The following is a 19,288-nucleotide window of genomic DNA, read 5'->3' on the forward strand; positions in this document are numbered from 1 at the left end:
AGTCGAGGTGTTGGAGACAATTTTAGGTACTTGGAGTTGGAGTCGTGGGTACCAGAAACTGAGGAGTTGGAGTCAAAGAATTTATCTACCGATTCCACAGCTGGACATGGGTGAAAAGGACCTCCTGGCTGTACCTAATCCGTTTGCTAGGTGGACTTTGTGAGTCTGGAAAGGGGATGCACAACAGTTATTGGGTAAGGTTAAGGGGCTACATCATCTACTTTTAAGTTTTGCCTCTGATTTTGTACCGGGTAGGGAAGGGGGGATATTTCGGAGATGGGAACAAAAAGGGTTGCAGTACTTTGGCCATTTCCTGGAAGGGGAGTCTATTCAAGCATTTAGGTCAGTTCCAGCTAGGGCTGTGGAGTCGGAGTCGAGGAGTTGGAGATAATTTTGGGTACCTGCAGTCGGAGTTGTGGGTACCAGAAACTGAGGAGTCGGAGTAGAAAGATTTATCTACCGACTCCACACCTCTTAACTTCATCCTATGCCCTCTTATTCCACAGCTTCCTTTCAAATGAAAGAGACTCATGCGTGTTTACGCCATATAGGTATTTAAATGCCGCTATCATATCTCTCCTCTCCCGCCTTTCCTCTAAAGGGGGAGAGTGTGGCGCAGTGATTGGAGCTACAGCCTCAGCACCCTGAGGTGGTGGGTTCAAACCCATGCTGCTCCTTATGACTCTGGGCAAGTTACTTAATGCCCACGTTACCCCATATACATTAGATAGATTGTGAGCCTGCCTGGACAGACAGGGGAAAATGCTTGAGTACCTGAATAAATTCACGTAAACCATTCTGAGCTCCCTGGGGACAATGGTTTAGAAAATTGAATAAATAAAGTATGCATATTGAGATTTCTAAGTCTGTCCCCATACACCTTATGACAAAAGACCACGCACCATTTTAGTAGCCTTCCTCTGGACCGACTCCATCCTTTTTATATCTTTTTGAAGGAGCGGCCTCCAGAATTGTACACAATATTCTAAATGAGACCTCACCAGACCTGTCTCACCAGAGTCTAATACAGAGGCATCAATACCTCCTTTTTCCTACTGGCCATACCTCTCCCTACGCAACCTAGCATCCTTCTAGCTTTCGCCGTCATCTTTTCAACCTGTTTCGACACTTTAAGATCATCATATACAATCACACCCAAGTCCTGCTCTTCTGTCATGCCCATAAGTTCTTCACCCCCTAAACTGTACTGTTCCCTCAGGTTTTTGCAGCCCAAATGCATGACCTTGCATTTCTTAGCATTAAATTTTAGCTGCCAAATTTCAGACCATTCTTCAAGCTTCGCCAGGTCTTTCTTCATGTTATTCACACCATCCTGGGTGTCTACTCTATTGCAGATTTTGGTATCATCCGCAAAGAGGCAAATCTTACCTTACAAACCTTCAGCAATATCATTTATAAAAATTTTAAAAAGAATAGGCCCAAGAACAGAACCTTGAGGCACACCACTGATAACATCCCTTTCCTCAGAGCGATCTCCATTGACCATTACCCTCTGTCGCCTTCCAATCAACCAGTTCCTGAACCAACCCGTCACTTTGGGGCCCATCCTGAGGGCACTCAGTTTATTTATTGGATGTCTGTGTGAAGCATAGAAACATAGAACATGACGGCAGAAAAGGGACATGGCCCATCTAGTCTGCCCACACTAATGGCCCACCCCCTAACTACCTCCATGAAGAGATCCCACATGCCAATCCCATCTTTTCTTAAAATCTGGCACTCTGCTTGCCTCAATTACCTGTTGTGGAAGATTATTCCAGCGATCAATCACCTTTCGGTGAAGAAATATTTTCTGGTGTCGCCATGAAATTTCCCACCCCTGATTTTCAAGGGAACATTGTCAAAGGCTAAAATCTAAATACATCACATCTAGCGCACATCTTATATCCAATTCTCTGGTCACCCAGTCAAAGAAATTGATCAGATTTGTCTGACAAGACCTACTTCTAGTGAATCCATGTTGTCTTTGGTCCTGTAATCCAGAGTTTCTCAACTTCTTCAAGCCAAGTACCCCCTAAGTTTAACAAATATCAACTAAGTGTCCCCGCCCAAGCACCACCCCAGCCCTTCCCAAACTTTGCTCCTGACTCCAAACCCATAATAATACTACTAATTGTAATGCAATTTCTTCCATCTATTTTTCATATACGCACAATATAATCTTATTAATACATAATGGTAACCACAAAATGAAAAAAACACAAAGTATACTGTACGCAGAGAAAATCTTTATTATCATTTATACTCAGGTTTTTTTCAAAGAGGTCAAGGCAGATGACTTTAAAATATGCAATGTCACCTCAGTAACATCTATAGAAAAATTGACAAATATAGTTCAAAATATAGATGGTAGATATAAATTCTCAAAACTGACAAATTTCAATCAATAAATTGAAAATAAAATCATTTTTCCTATTTTTGTTGTCTGATGATTTCATGACTCTTCTGACTGTGCATCCAATATTTCTTTCTTTCTGCCTCCTGCACGCTTCGTCTCCTCTGGACCTCATTCCCTTTCCCAACCAACATCTTTCTCTGTCCCTCCCCGAGTCCAATTTTTCTTCCTCTCCTCCACCCCCATTGACAACATGTCTTCCTCTCTCTCTCACTGTCCTCTTATTCTCTCCCTTTTCGCACTACTGTCACATCCAGCATTTATCCCTCCTTTCCACCAGTTCAACATTTCATTCACTCTGCCTCCTCTCCTCCAGTCCCCTGAATGTAACATTTCTCCTTCCCTCCTTTCTGCCCTCTCTATCAAGATCTCTCTCTCTCCATGAATCCAACACTTTCTGCCTTCTACATGCTTTCTATTTTTCTCTTCCCCCTTTCCTTCAAGTGTGCCATCCCTCCTTCCTACCCCCCTGTCCATTTCTCCCCAACCTCACACACATGTTCATAGAAACATAGAAAAAGACGGCAGATAAGGGCCGCGGCACATCTAGTCTGCCCACCCTAATGACCCTCCCCTATTTAACTCTGTGTAGAGATCCCACGTGACGATCCCATTTCTTCTTAAAATCAGGCACGCTGCTTGCTTCGATCACCTGAAGTGGAAGTTTATTCCAGCGATCAACCACTCTTTCGGTGAAAAAGTATTTCCTGGTGTCGCCGTGCAATTTACTGCCCCTGATTCTCCATGGATGTCCTCTTGTCGCCGTCGGACCTTTGAAAAAGAAGATATCCTATTCTACCTCGATACGGCCCGTGAGGTATTTGAACGTCTCGATCATGTCTCCCCTCTCTCTGCGTTCCTCGAGTGAGTATAGGCGTAATTTATCCAGCCTTTCCTCGTATGGGAGATCCTTGAGTCCCGAGACCATCCGGGTGGCCATTCGCTGGACTGACTCAAGTCTCAGTACATCCTTGCGGTAATGAGGCCTCCAGAATTGTACGCAGTACTCCAGATGGGGCCTCACCATGGATCTATACAACGGCATAATGACTTCAGGCTTACGGCTGACGAAATTCCTACGTATACATCCTATGATGTGCCTAGCCTTAGATGAAGCCCGCTCCACTTGATTGGCAGTCTTCATGTCTTCACTGATGATTACCCCTAAATCCCGTTCCGCAACAGTCCTTGCTAGGATCTCGCCATTTAGGGTGTAAGTCTTGCATGGATTTTGACTGCCAAGGTGCATGACTTTGCATTTTTTGGCATTGAAATTCAGTTGCCAGGTCCTAGACCATTGCTCCAATAGGAGTAGGTCGTGTATCATATTGTCCGTTGTGCTCTTATCTATTATATTACATAGTTTGGCGTCATCGGCGAATAACGTTATTTTACCCCGAAGCCCCTCAGCCAAGTCCCTTATAAATATATTGAAAAGGATCGGGCCCAAGACCGAGCCCTGCGGCACTCCGCTGATCACTGCCATCGTTACGGAGAGGGTGCCGTTCACCACCACCCTCTGAAGCCTACCACCAAGCCAGTCTCCAACCCATTTTGTTCTCTCCTTAATCCCCATTTCTCCCTCTCCTCCACACCATGTCCATTTCTCCCTCTGTCATTACTCTCACTCATCCTGCAACAATTTTTCTTCCTTCCCTCCCCCAGCCTTACTCACAACTAATATGCTCTCTCCCCATGCACCATCTCACCCTCCCCTTCAGCGTGCAGCACCTTTCCCTTCCCTTGACCCTTCCCCATGTCCAACAGTACCTCTTCTTCCTGTACAGTAGTACTTCTCCTCTCCCTAGCGGCAGCTCACTACATGCTTGTAACTTCCCCACACAGTTGCCACTAGCGTTGGTTTAGCCGCGGTTCCATAGGTAGCCTCGGGGCCTTTGCTAGGCCAGCCCGCCTCTGATTATGCGTATATTCCATTACCAACTGCTGGAACAATTCTCCTTGTATAGAATCCAGGATCTCCCGACTTCAAGAAGACCCTGCAATAGGGATACCCCAATCAGCCATTTCTGTTCATGGTTCTCAAAAATGTAGGCCTGCCAGCAGTGTTTCTGGGTTGGATCAGGGCTTTGTATGGTGGTAATCAGAAGCTAGAATTTATTCTTATTAATGGAGAACTTAGCTCTTCATTTTTTGTTCTTAGAATGAGGCAGGATGCCCACTATCACCTATATTTTTTGACCTGTACTTTGGCTATTTTATCATTCTTTTAGCTTATATAGTTTGATACACTGCTGTGGATAGGTGGTGTGTGCTCTGTGAGCTGTCTTGCTGTCTTGATCTTTTCTCCTGTGACTCCTCCTAATCAACTATGCTTAACTATGAAGGGCATTACTCATTCATATTCTATCTCGACTGAAATCTTTGTTAATCTGGATAATACTTTATCCTTTCACTCCCATATTTCTAAGGTTTTCTCCTCCTCATTTCTTTTTGCTTAATACATTCCATCTGCTTTACAGAGACTCCCTTTGTATCCTCTTATATTCCTTAATGTTTTCCATACTAGACTACTGCAATTCTCTTCTCATTGGTATTCTATGTTAATAGTTTCACAGACCAGCTTGTTCAAAACACTGCAGTCCATCTTTTGTATCATTGCTCAAATTTCAATCACATTACCCCTTTCCTTAAATCAGAGCTCATCCAATATCTTGCAGAATACCTTTTATGTACAATATTCTTTCTTTTCAAATAAAATCTTTGGGCCTTCCCTCATTCCTGGTTAGCCACCTTGTTCAGTATACCCCAGAGAGAGCACTTTGTTCTTCTCAGCAAAGCCTTCTATCAGTTCCTTCTTTTAGGCAACTTTTCTTAGATACCTATAGGCATGCTAGTGTCTCAATTGTGGCCCGTATTCTGTGAAACACCCTCCCTCTCTACCTTAGGAGAGAACCGTCCTATGCAAAATTTAAATCTCATTTAAAAGCACACTATTTCTCACTGTCTTTTGAAGACTAGCTTTACTCAACTCTCCTTGAGACAGAACCTCTCCTTGACAGAGCTATTTTCCCCTGCTTCAATTAGTTTATTTTCCTTCCTTTCATACTCTTGGTAATATTGTAACCTTTCCGGCCCCTTTCCATTTTGTTCCTATGAGTCTTGTATTGTCCCTTGTCATGTCTTCAGGTTCATGACCAACCCTTCTCCTGGTTTTATACTTTGTAAGCCACATAGATTTATTTGTTTAATATTTGTGGTATAGCAAATAAATTGAAGTGAATCAGTGTTCTCTGGCAAGGCACAGTTTACTAAAGTATTTCACCCATTTTTGTCAGCGAGTCAGGCCCATTATAAAGAAAAGTCCATAAATCTGTTTTGTCACCTTTTCCGCAACACAAGGAGTGTCCCTTGTTATTAGGAACTTGCCAGCTATAGCATCTATTTATAGAAACAAACGCAGGACAGCCAAACCAGAGCTATTAAAGCATGACTGACAATACACAAAAAGAAATGCTGATCTGTTTTTCATATTATATGTAGAAACAAATCACGTACATTTCCTCCTTGTTTGAAGTTTTGATATATGATTACAAGCCAGCAGATTAGTTTGCACATAATCCAGTGACATTGATCTGATACTGATTTCAAGATGATAAATTATTTCTTTACTCTCTATGTGAGTTTTGGTTTACTTATAGGCTGATTTGCCTGTGGAATTTTCTGGTATATAACAAGCTCTGCATGATTGACTTGAGCCCTACCATGTTTCTTGCTGTTATTTGAAAAAAATTAAAGACTTCTCTTTGAGACAGTGTACTCCATTGACAATCAGTAGCTTGCCCTATCTCAAAGATTTCATCCTCTTCTAATAACAGAACATAATAGCGAATTTCTAAACCGCATAGCCATTAGTTCAATGCAGTTAACAAAAGATTATGCTATGGGAAAATACAATATTAATGAGATGCAAAGGAATTTAGCTAGTCAGGTATTTGGAGAAAAGAAAAGTCTTCAAAAGTTTTCTATAGTGTTTATAGGATATGGATCTGATCAATAATGGATGAAAATCTTTGTCATAAAAAGCAGCCTGATAAGAAAGACAATGCCCATGATGTCTCTTACTTTTACAACCCTTTACGGAAGGGAACATAAATAGGACCTGGGATTTTCTACTCCTCTCATGAGTCATGATAACATCTTTCAGCAAGATATAAAGGAGTGGCACCAAAAACTACTTTGTAATATAAACATCCCAACTTAAAAATCACCCGGGCCTCTACTGGGAGCTAATGCAACTCACAATTAGTCATTTAGTCTTCTAACTAATTTTATTTTTTCTCTATAATTTTATTGAAGTAATTTTTAACTTCCCTCTCCTTATGTATCTCCCTTATTTGTTTCTTTAACTTTTAAACAAATTGTAACTCTTATCCATCTCCTCCCTTATGTTCTAGTTTTGTTAAATTTGTCAATAGTATCGTTAGTCTTAGTTTTGTTATTTATTGTATTATTCCCCTATTTTATTATTATGTACATCGCTTAGAATTTAGATTAAACAATTAATCAAATTATTATTAAACTTGAAACAATAATAAGGAGTGACGTGATCGTACTTCTTCAGGTTGTAAATCATTCTTATAGCTGTATTTTGGACCAAGGCCAGTCTAGTCAAAATTTTTTTAGTACTTGTCAAGTATAAAACATTACAGTTATCTAAAATACTCAAAAGTAGTATCTGAACTAAGAGAGTAAAAGATCTGATGGTACGAACTCTTCTGAACCACTGCATCTATCTGAGTTTTCATGGTTAAACACTGATCAAAAACAACTCCCAGAATTTTAATTGTAGGGCTTATTTTAAATGATACTGAATTGATCTTAATTGTTGGTTCAAAGTTAATTTCTTGAGCAGATACAAAAAAGAATTTAGTCTTTTGCTGATCTAATTTCAGCTTGAATTCTTGCATCCAAGATTCCATTGTATTTAATACCAACTCAATAACATAACATAATAGCAGATTTCTATACCGCATAACCCTTAGTTCAATGCGGTTTACAAAAGATTATGCTATGAGTAGATACAGAGATAATGCAATATGCAAGAATTAGCTAGCTACAAATTTAGCAAAAAGAAAAGTTTTCTGTAATGTTTATAAGATATTGATCTGGTCAGTAATGGGTGGAATTCTTTATCGAATTGAGCTGCTTGATAGGAAAGACAGTGCCCATGATATTTCTTATTTTTACAGCCCTTAACAGAAGGGAACATAAATAGGACATGGGATTGTCTACTGTTCCCGTGAATCATAGTAACAAATCTATCATCAAGATAAAGCGGAGTGGCACCAAAAGCGACTTTACAGTATAAACATCACAATTTAAAGATCACCTGGGCCTCAACTGGGAGCCAGTGTAGCTCACGGTAATAGGGAGTTACATGATCATACTTCCTCAGTCCGTAAATCATTCTAACTGTGTATTTTGGAACAAGGTCAGCCTAGCCAAGTTTGTCAGATATATAATATTGCAGTAGTCCAGAATGCTAAGTAATAGCGTCTGAACTAAAAGCGTAAAGGCAGTAGCATCAAAATAAGCTCTGATAGTACTGTTGGATTATATAGTACTACATGGGATAATAATTGTAATCACAAAAAATTGCACCCTCCAAAATACAGGACAAAAAAGTCACCTTTCTTTACAAAAAGGGAGAAAAGACCTCAGTGTCTAATAGGGGCTCTTTAAGCTTCCCATATAGACAGGCTAGTTTTAAACAGAATTTAATCCTAGCAGACACATCCTTGGTCAGAAAAACTCCCAATTAGTAAGTGAACCTCTATTCTAATTTTCTAATAGTTTTATATATTTTCTTATAGTTTTATATATTTTTTTAAACTTTTCTTCAAACAACAATTGTCAAAAATAGAAGTCACTTATCTGAGCACTTCGATATTCAGGTGTAGTCCTGGAGTAAAGCAAGCAGGAAAAACTGCTCTATGGAAAAAAGCTATCAGTCAAAACATTCTTCCAAAATATCCAACAGGGGCCCCTGTTTCGCAACAAAATGCTTCGTCAGGGATTTGCTGTAAAACATGAAAGACACATTGTAAAAAGTTTTCAAAAAACTTAAGAAAACAAGCAGAAAAAGGATAGCTATACCCACAGCGATCACACACCCGCTTCCACTCCTGTCATAAAAATGGCCCCTCAGCGTTTTCCTTAAATAGGCACCTCCCAGTGACACCACGTCAAAGTGTGATGACATCATCTTTATGCAAATCATGCAAAAAACGTGGTGACATCATATTACTGCAATTCTTATTGTTCTCATTGCAGACTATCAAAACCAGGCTTTCCAATCCACCCCACTATTCAAACCCATAGGGGTAAAAGTTTGCAAAGAAAATATCCAGCGTTGTTCCCTTTTCAATAAAACTTGTTTAAAATCACCACCCCGTGCAGACGGTGACACTCTCTCCAAAACCCAGCAGCGCAAATCTTCAAAAACATGTTTACAGTCCATACAGTGCTGTACCATGGGAACCTCAAGCCTTTCTCGTGCAAGGCACGAGCGATGTTCAATAAGGCGTGTTTTCAAAGCCCTTGAAGTCTGACCCACATACAATTGCTGACACGGGCACTTGATAATATATATAACTCCACTAGTGGCACAATCAGAGAAATGATGTAGATAATACACTTTACGATCTGCTGGATTCACAAAGGATGTGCACACCTCCATAATATCACAGACAGAGCAATGTCCACATTTATCATGTCCAATGTCCATACTCCCATTCGTGCATTCATTCACAGGTACAATTGCCACACTACTTATGGGACAAAGCTCCTCTTGGATGGATTTGTTTCGTGAGTAAGAAAACATCATAGTACAGTCACGAAAACAGGGGTGCACTGACAAGCACTCCCAATATTTCTTCAAACTGAGACCATAAGCACTCCCCTGCTGGGAATAGGGTAGTACACAGGTAATCTTAGAGTCCAGATCTTTAGATTTAGAGTATTCTAACAGACGTTCCCTTGGATTATATAGTGCCCTAGTATAGGCATTCTTCACACATTTCTCAGAGTACCCTCTGGCATATAGTTTTTGTTTTAACACCACTGATTGGCGCTTGAATTCATTCTTAGATTCGTCTATACCTCAAAAATTGAGAATGGGGTAAACTTTCTTTTAAATGTGTGGGATGGGAACTCGAATAGTGTAGAAAAGTATTTCTGTCTGTAGCTTTACAATAGACAGTAGTAAAAAAGTTAGAATCTCTAATTTCTACTAGGACATCCAGGAATGCAATTTGCTTCAAATCAAAAGAGCATGTTAATTTGATAGTCTATGTATACCGGTTCAACTCATCCACAGCATCCATAAGATCTTCAACTGTTCCCTCCCACAGCATAAAGATATCATCAATATACCGGCACCATAACTTGGTATGGAGGAACCAGTTAGATGAATACACAAATTCAGTTTCAAAGTGGGACATGAAAAGATTAGCTAACGCGGGAGCACATGACGCCCCCATTGCAGTCCCACTGCACTGCTGATAAAAAGCATTCTGAAATACAAAAAAATTTTGTTTTAATGAAATGGATAAGAGCTGAATGATAAATGCCGAGGGGACAAAATGTGGACGAGGGCGAGATTCCAAAGCAAGATTTAATACTGCCAACGCTTCATCTTGTGGAATATTAGTGTACAAAGATTGTACATCAAGTGTCACTAAAATAGTGGATACAGTCGGATGATACTGCTGCAAAATCTTTAAGAAGTGTGTGGTATCTTGAATAAAGGATTTTGAAAAGGGGACAAGCGGATTCAAAAAAAGATCAACATATTGATTCACCCGTTCCAACAATGATCCTTTGGCAGATACAATTGGTCTGCCCGGTGGACAAGATAAATTCTTGTGGATCTTAGGAAGGGTATATAAAAAAGGGAGACGAGAATATTTGGGTGTCAAAAACAGGAATTCATTTTGGGTAAGGAAACCCTGCTGAAGCCCCTTCCCCACTACCTCTAAAATTTGATCTCTAATATTGGTGGTAGGATCTTCTGAAAGGAGAGTATATACTGATACATCCTGGAGCTGACGCACAATCTCTGCAATATACTGGACTTTATCTTGTACTACAACTGCACCCCCCTTATCTGCACGGCGGATCACAATCTGATCATATCTTTGCAATTGTTTTAACGCATTCTTTTCTGACAAAGATAAGTTCCAAACAGGAAAAATCTGTTTACATTGTTTAGATTGAATATCTTGTAACACTTGATTTTTTGGATATTTTTGTTATAATAATTGTAATGTCATCAGCATAGCTGAACAACCTCAAACCCAATTTACTCATCCAGTGACCCAACGAAAGAAGATACACATTAAAGAGTGTAGAAGAAAGTGGGGAGCCTTGAGGGACTCCACAAGGATTTTTCCAAATTACTGAGAGTGCATCCTTGAATTTAACCTGATAGAGTCTCGATTCTAGGAATCCCTTAAACCATGATAGTACTTTACCTTGGATTCCTAAAGAATCCAAAAATTCAAGCAATTTACTGTGATCTACAGATCAAAAGCGTTTCTTAAATCAAATTGAAGCACCAACACATTACTACCCTTACTCAGAAGGCTATTCAAATGGTCCAAAAGTGAAGCTAAGACGGTCTCGGTACTATATTGGGATCTAAAACCTGATTGAGAATCATGCAGTAATGAATGAGATTCCAAATATTTTGTTAATTGAATTTACACCAACTCTATCATGATCTTAATAAAGAAGGAGATGGACGCTATCGGTCTATAATTTGAGGGTAAGGAAAAAGATTCTTTTTTATTTTTAATAATAGGTGTAACAATTATATTACTCTCTTCTTGCAGAAAAATACCTTTGTCTAGTAAATCAGTGATCCATTGTAGCATTTTCAGTTTAAACTCCGGAGGTGCGCAAGACGTAAAATTTGCCGGACAAGAGTCCAACATACAGTACGATTTAGAATATTTGGAAAATAATTTAGAAAAATCCATCCAATCAGAGTCGTCAAAGGCGGTCAGCTGGAACTTCATCTAATGTCTTTTCCCAATCGTTGTTTATACTTCCTAGTCTTAGGCCCTGTTTTACTAAGGTGTAGAGAATGACATGGTGGCTGTTACCCGCGGCGAGCCGTGGGTAACCCGCCAAAACGGTGACCAAAGAAAAGGTCACCGCAAGTTCAGAGACAAGGCCATTCACCACCCCATGGAGCGGTGAATGGTAGCACGGGGCAGTGAACAAGTAATGAACGTGCGGTGAACGAGCATTCGATCTGGCAGCCCATTCTCTCCCGCCGGCAGTCCATGCATCTCCCTACCTCCTTTTCCCTTACCTTTTCTTCTTGAAACTGGCGATTTCTATAAGTCTATGAGCTGTATTACAGCTGGAGCCTTGAAGTCGCGTCACATCGCCTGCTGAAAAAAGTCTCCTCTGACGCAACTTCCTGTTTCCGGTTGCATCGGAGGAGACTTTTCAAGCAGGCAACCTGACGCGACTTCAAGGCTCCAGCTGTAATACAGCTCGTAGCCTTATAGAAATCGCCAGTTTCAAGAAGAAAAGGTAAGGGAAAAGGAGGGAGGGAGGGAAATGCACGGCTGACCGGCGGGAGGGAGCTGCTGGACCGCGTGAAGGGTGCTGGGGGTGGGGAGATGGAGAGGAGAAGACGGGGACGGTGACGCTGCGGTGAAAGAGACAGCGGGGACGGTGATGGGGCGGTGAAGGGGACGACAGAGACAGGGATGGGGCGGTGAAAGGACTAGCGGGGATGGGGCGGTGCAGAGGATGGTGGTCCGGGGACGGGACGGTGACGGGGACAGAATTTTTCATTTTCTACTAAGGTGCGCTAAACGCTAACATGTACATGTTAGTCTAAGGATGCGTTAGTGTTTAGCGTACCTTAGTAAAACAGGGGGTTAGAGAACAAGAGGTTTGTAAACCCATGATTTTAGAACTAAAAAAAGTTGCCAAGTCATTTGCAGTTGGTAGTGGGGATTGAGATAGTTGCAAATTTTTTGTCTCATCAAACACTTTATTAATCTGGTTAAACAGTTTTTTGGTGTTAATATTAGTAGTGCCAACCTGATTTGAATAATAATCCTTTTGTTTCTCTTTAATTTTTAATTTCTTACCTCTTTTCGCCATATTTCCTTATCTGAGATTAATTTTGATTTTAACCATTTTCTTTCAAGTTGTCTAAGTTTCTGTTTCATTTCCAGCAATTCGGTATCATACCATTTATTATCCCAGGACAAGCAGGCATGATATTCTCACATGTGGGTGACGTCATCTACGGAGCCCCGATGTGGACAGCATCTCAAGCAAACTTGATTGAAGATTCAAGCTTGCTATGCTGCACCACGCATGTGTGCCTCCTGCTCCACTAGAGGGCGCATCCCCTCCTCGTGGTCTCCAGTTCGTTTTTTTTCCGCAGTGCTAAGAAGACACGTTTTTTTCTTAGCTCTGCCCCAAGTACCTTCTTTCACCGCGATTTTATTATTTTTTTCCTTGTTCAAAGTCGCTGTGCGTATTAAGCTCTCTTTTTCCTGCTCATCACGCTTAACGTGCCTTTTTCTCGCGATCCGGGAGCTCCCGGGTCGTCGCGGCCACGCGGCCTGATTGGCCGCGGCCGCCTGAAATTCCTATGTCCCGGCCCATTTCGGGCTTTAAAAAGTGCACCGGGTGCGAGCGTCTTCTATCACTCACAGACCCGCATCGCTGGTGCATCCTCTGCCTGGGGGCCGACCATCCAACAGAAACTTGCCCCCGATGCGCAACCTTCCAACACCGGGCGCTCCGCCGCCGCCGGGCCCGCATGGCTGAACTATTTGCCGCCGATCAACCCTCGACCTCGGTCTCGAGATCGGTCCCGGCCTCGATCTCGGCCTCGGGGACCTTGGCCCCGCCTCGGGACTCGACGTCGAAGACCCCGAGCTCCCAGAAGTCTTCAGCTCCGGGTAAGTCCCCTCTTCCTTCCTCAGGTTCCATATCTCCGAAGAAGCCAACCTCGGGGACAATAGCGGGACAAGGGGGGAGTTCCCTACCCACAGTCCCGGCAAAACCCACGAAGACCTCAGGACGTGCCTCCACCACTCGGGAATGCTCTGAATCGAGATCGCCCCCGGTGGAGTGCACCGCGGCCTCGGACATGCTGTCGGTGCTGTCCGTGCCGGTATTCCAGGAGGTGCTCCGAGCAATGATCACAACGGAGCTATCCGCTGCAATGGCTCACCTTCAACCGACCTCGGCCTCGCGTGCGCCGGACCAGCCTGAGCGACACGTCGAGACCCCTCGGGGCAAAGAGTGCCGTTTTCGCCGCCTCTCATCTTCCTCGGACTCCTCTCCGAGGCACTCGAGGCGCACATCCCCGACGGAGCTCCCGGGGCGAAACGAAGATCAAAGCCCCTCTCAAAAAAGGCCCGGAGTTCCCCTCCAGCCCGAGGCCGCTCCCCCTCGACTCGATCGAGGGCACTGCTACGGGTTACCGAGCTGTCTCTCACTAACCCACAGCTCTTACTGACTCCCCCTCGGTCCGGGGCTGGGGGCACTAAAGACAGGAAGGGGCACTAAGGACATGGGAAGGAGGCACTGGGGGCACTAAGGACATAGGAAGGAAAGAGGAAGGGAATAGAAAGGGACAATTCTTGGGCCTGAGTGCAGAAAGAAAGAAAGGATACACAGACAGAAGGAGACTCATGAAATCAATCACCAGACAGCAAAGGTAGGAAAAATGATTTTATTTTCAATTTAGTGATCAAAATGTGTCAGTTTTGAGAAGTTATATCTGCTGTCTATATTTTGCACTATATTTGTCTATTTTTCTATAGTTACTGAGGTGACTGAGCTTGCGGAGATGGGGCAGAAATAGGGTTTTAAAATTTTAGTCCTAGTAGTTTGCCGGTCCACAAAATAATTCTTTTATTTCTGCTGGTTCATGGGTGTAAAAAGGTTGAAAAACACTGATGTAGAGTATTTGAACGTCTGTAGAGTATGCCAGCTTTCTTTTTCGCCCAGCCACACGCGTTCAAAAAGGCGTGCTTGCACGGCTGCTCAAGTTGATCAATCTTCTCTTCTCTTACAACTTCCTGTTTCCGGTTGCGTCAGAGGAGAATATTGAACAAATGAGCACCCGCACGTGCGGCTGGGTGAAAAAGAAAGCCGGCATACTCTACATCTAAGGTGAGATGGAGGGAGAGAGATGGCGGAACACTGCAATCGGTCGGGTGTCTGCTGTTTTTGTATCACTGCCTGCCTGCGCTCACGTTCCAGATCCTCCTGCATTTTTAGTGTGCACAATTGACCTGATTTGAGCTATAGGTGAACATGGGGGACACGTCATTGCAAGGGAGGACAAGTCAATTGATTTATTTTATGTTCTGTTTTTACTACAGGGCAGAGGGACTGAAACAGATTCTCAGTGCAGTAGTAGTAGTAGTGGTGGCAGGATTCTCTTCTGTCTTCATGGTGTTTCGCAGTACTGAGGCTTATATGGATGCTGCGGGGACGGTGACGGGGCTGTGAATGGGATGGCAGTGGCCGTGACGGGGCGGTGAAAGGGATGGCGGTGACGGGGCGGTGAAGGGAACTTCGGTGACAGGGCGGTGCAGAGGATGGTGGGCCGGGGACGGTGCAGTGACGGGGACAGATTTTTTCCCCGTGTCATTCTCTACCTGTGACCACTTTTATGAATAGGGACCACATCCGCTCTCCTCCAATCCCCAGGAATCACTCCCGTCTCCAGAGATTTGTTGAACAAGTCTTTAATAGGACTCGCCAGAACCTCTCTGAGCTCCCTTAGTATCCTGGGATGGATCCCGTCTGGTCCCATCGCTTTGTCCACCTTCAGTTTTTCAAGTTGCTCATAAACACCCTCCTCCGTGAACGATGCAGAATCTACTCCATTTTCTCGTGTAACTTTGCCAGACAATCTCGGTCCTTCTCCAGGATTTTCTTCTGTGAACACAGAACAGAAGTATTTGTTTAGCACATTTGCTTTCTCCTCATCACTCTCCACATATTGGTTCCCAGCATCTTTTAGCCTAGCAATTCCATTTTTCATCTTCCTCCTTTCACTAATATATCTGAAAAAATTTGTATCTCCCTTTTTTACATTTTTAGCCATTTGTTCTTCCGCCTGTGCCTTCGCCAAACGTATTTCTCTCTTGGCTTCTTTCAATTTCACCCTGTAGTCCTTTCTGCTCTCCTCTTCTTGGGTTTTTTTATATTTCATGAACGCCAACTCTTTTTTCTTTATTTTCTCAGCCACTAGGTTGGAGAACCATATCGGCTTCCTTTTTCTCTTGTTTTTATTGATTTTCTTCACATAAAGGTCCGTAGCTATATGAGGATGGGATGATTTCCTGAAGGAAAAGGGGATTGAAGGGTACAGATAGAGGATACTATTCAGGTCCTGGACCTGATGGACCACCGAGTGAGCGGACTGCTGGGCATGATGGACCTCGGATCTGACCCAGCGGAGGCACTGCTTATATTCTTATGATCTGGAAAATGGAATGACGAGTGAGGTGATTAAATTTGCAGATGACACTAAACTGTTCAAAGTTGTTAAAACACATGCGGATTGTGAAAAAATTGCATGCAGACCTTAGGAAATTGGAAGACTAGGTGTCCAAATGCCTGATGAAATTTAATATGGACAAATGCAAAGTGATGCACATAGGGAAGAATAACCTGAATCACAGTTACCGGATGCTAGGATCCACCTTGGGAATTAGCGCCCAGGAAAAGGATCTGGGTATCATCGTAGACAATACGATGAAACCTTCTACCCAATGTGCAGTGGAGGCGGCCAAAAAAGCAAACAGGATGCTAGGAATTATTTAAAAAGGGATGGTTAACAAGACTAAGAATGTTATAATGCCCCTGTATCGCTCCATGGTGCAACCTCATCTGGAGTAATGTGTTCAATTCTGGTCTCCTTATCTCAAGAAAGATATAGTGTTAGAAAAGGCTCAAAGAAGAGTGACCAAGATGATAAAGGGGATGGAACTCCTCTCGTATGAGGAAAGACTAAAACGGTTAGGGCTCTTCAGCTTGGAAAATAAATGGCTGAGGGGAGATATGATTGAAGTCTACAAAATCCTGTGTGGAGTAGAACGGGTACAAGTGGATCGATTTTTTACTCTGTCAAAAATTACAAAGAAATTATAGGAAAATACTTTTAAAATCAATAGGAGGAAATTTTTTTTCACTCAGAGAATCATTAAGCTGTGGAACATGTTGCCAGAGGTTGTGGTAAGAGTGGATAGCGTAATTGGTTTTAAAAAAGGTTTGGACAAGTTCCTGGAGGAAAAGTCCATAGTCTGTTATTGAGAAAGACATGGGAAAGCTACTGCTTGCCCTGGATCAGTAGCATGGAATATTGCTACTCCTTGGGTTTTGGCCATGTACTAGTGACCTGGATTGCCCATCGTGAGAACGGGCTACTGGGTTTGATGGACCATTGGTCTGACCCAGTAAGGCTATTCTTATGTTCTTTTACTGATAAAATATTGATTTAACAGTTTCCCAGGGTGAATTTGATTTAAATCACAATTAAATCAGCTCAGTGTCTGGTGACTAAGAAAGCAAATAGAATATAAGGAAATATCCGGAAAGGCACGGAAAACAAAGACGAAAATGTTATAATTCCCTTGTATATCTCTGTGGTAAGGCCGCACCTAAAATACTGTGTACAATTCTGGTCGCCATATCTCAGAAATAGATATAGCAGAATTATCAAAGGTACAGAGATGGGCAATGAAAATGATGAAAGGAATGGGATGATTTCCCTGTGAAGAGAGGCTAAAGTGGCTTGGGCTCTTCAGCTTGCAGAAGAGATGGCTAAGGGGAGATACGATACTGAGTGGAGTGGAAAGGATAGATGTGAATCACTTGTTTCCAGTGCAATAGGGATGGTATGCTGAACCAAGGGTCTTGCATCCACTCCCGCAAGTCCTTTACAGCCCAGATGTTTCACCCTGCATATTTTAGCATTAAATCCTAGTTGCCCAGTTTCCAGAGCATTGTTCAAGCTTCACCAGATCCCGCCTCATGTTATCTACACCCTCCGGTTTGTCCACCCTGTTAGAGAGCTTGGTATCTCCTGCAAAAAGACACACTTCCAGACAGTCCTTCTGCAATATCACTCACAAAGACATTAAATAGAGCCAGGTCAAGGACAGATCCCTGCAGCACTCCACTAGCAACATCCTTATCCTCCCAGCAAGCTCCATTTACCACTATTCTTTGTCTCGTCAATTTAACCAGCTTTTAGTCCGGTTTGGTAGTGACTTGTTAATAAAGATTTTTTTAAAACCCAAATAACTATGGGCTCTGTGGGGTGTACAGTCCCAAATAGGCATCTATCTCTGCTAAAATACTCTCCATGCATTGGGAGAGCCACTTTTGACATCCGATCTTTCCATAGATCTCGTTTTTCCACTTGGTCATAGGAGGGCATTCCTGCCTAGCTCTCTTCTTTTTAATACAGTATTGTACAGTCTCAATTATTTGACATAAAGGAGACCGGCCCATTGTTAGCTAATCGGAAAAGTTGAATGACACGGAACACATTGAAATGGAATAGAAAATGTGTTTTTAAAGTGCTGTACAACTCTAGGGGCTCCTTTTATGAAGCCGCTTTAGCGGTTTTAGCGCGCGCTACGCGGCTAGAACTAACGCCAGCTCGGCCGGCAATTTAGCGCGCGCTATTACGCGTGTTAAACCGCTAACGCGGCTTCGTAAAAGGAGCCCTAAGTCCTCTAAAACTCCTCCCTCACGTAAACATCTCTCTAACTTGGTGTATACAAGCGCAAATTCAATTCAAATTATACTGTCTATTATTCAAAGTAATAAATGGCACTGCCCCCATTTACCTAAACAATCACCTAAATTGGAACCATATAACTAGACAAAGGAGAACTCAGACCCCATTTACCTACTCCCCCATTCAAAGGTACTAGCGACACAAGCAGCGAAACTTGACCACTCCATCGCCAACATGCTGACAACAACGAGCGACTTCAAATCATTTTGAAAAGAAATCAAAACCCTGCTATTCAAAAAATTTATCTAGATATCAAAACTCATCCCCTTGTCCATCCCTTCTCTTGTAAATTTCCCCTCAAAGTCTCTACCACTCTTGTAATTCTCTCTTCAAAGTCTCAATCATGTAAACAGCTCCCTAAATTGTAATTTCCTGAAATGTCCAGTTATCTTCTTTTGTAATCCGCCTAGAACTGCAAGGTACTGGCGGAATAGAAGTCACTAATGTAATGTAATATTTCCCAAATTGATCCTGGAGTAGCCCCTTGCCAGGCAGGTTTTCAGGATATCCACAGTCAATGGAGGTAGTGTATGCAAATCAATCTCATTCATATTCTTTGTGGATATCCTGAAAACCTGTCTGACTAGGGGGTACTCCAGGTACAAGACATTTTTGTAACTTGTATCAAAATATATAGAGCAGGCTTGTTCAGCCTTTTCTTTCGGAGGCTACATTTTATAGTTATGTAACATCGAGAAGGCCAGAACATGCATTGTCGTATTTTGCTGTCTGTTTTGTCAAATAATGGCAAAATATGACTTTGCATTGTCCCCATTCCAACCTTCACTCAGTCTCTTTAACCTAACCGACTTGAGCTGTGAGTCTGGCTCTCCAAGCTTAAGTCATGTAGTTACTAGAAGTTCGAGAGCACAAGAATTCAAGTGGCAAGAGCTCTGTAACTTCCTGCAATGCATAGTTTGGGGTGATCATATGGTTTCGGATCTCATGAGAGTTGAAACTGCAAGAGCTGTCAAACTTTCTGCATTGTGTTACTTAAGCTTGAAGAGAGCCAGAGTCTCATGGGGAAGCCAGAGTTGTGG

The 19,288-nt window shown here is 42.5% G+C and overlaps 1 protein-coding gene across 4 annotated transcripts in view; it reads left to right on the top strand.

Annotated features, from left to right (window-relative positions):
- HSF1 (heat shock transcription factor 1) overlaps positions 1–19,288 on the top strand; it is a 260,811-nt gene that overhangs the window by 6,216 nt on the left and 235,307 nt on the right. The gene's annotated exons all lie outside the window — the stretch shown is intronic.

The sequence above is a fragment of the Geotrypetes seraphini genome, chromosome 2 (genome assembly GCF_902459505.1).
Source record: "Geotrypetes seraphini chromosome 2, aGeoSer1.1, whole genome shotgun sequence".
NCBI classification, from domain to species: domain Eukaryota; kingdom Metazoa; phylum Chordata; class Amphibia; order Gymnophiona; family Dermophiidae; genus Geotrypetes; species Geotrypetes seraphini.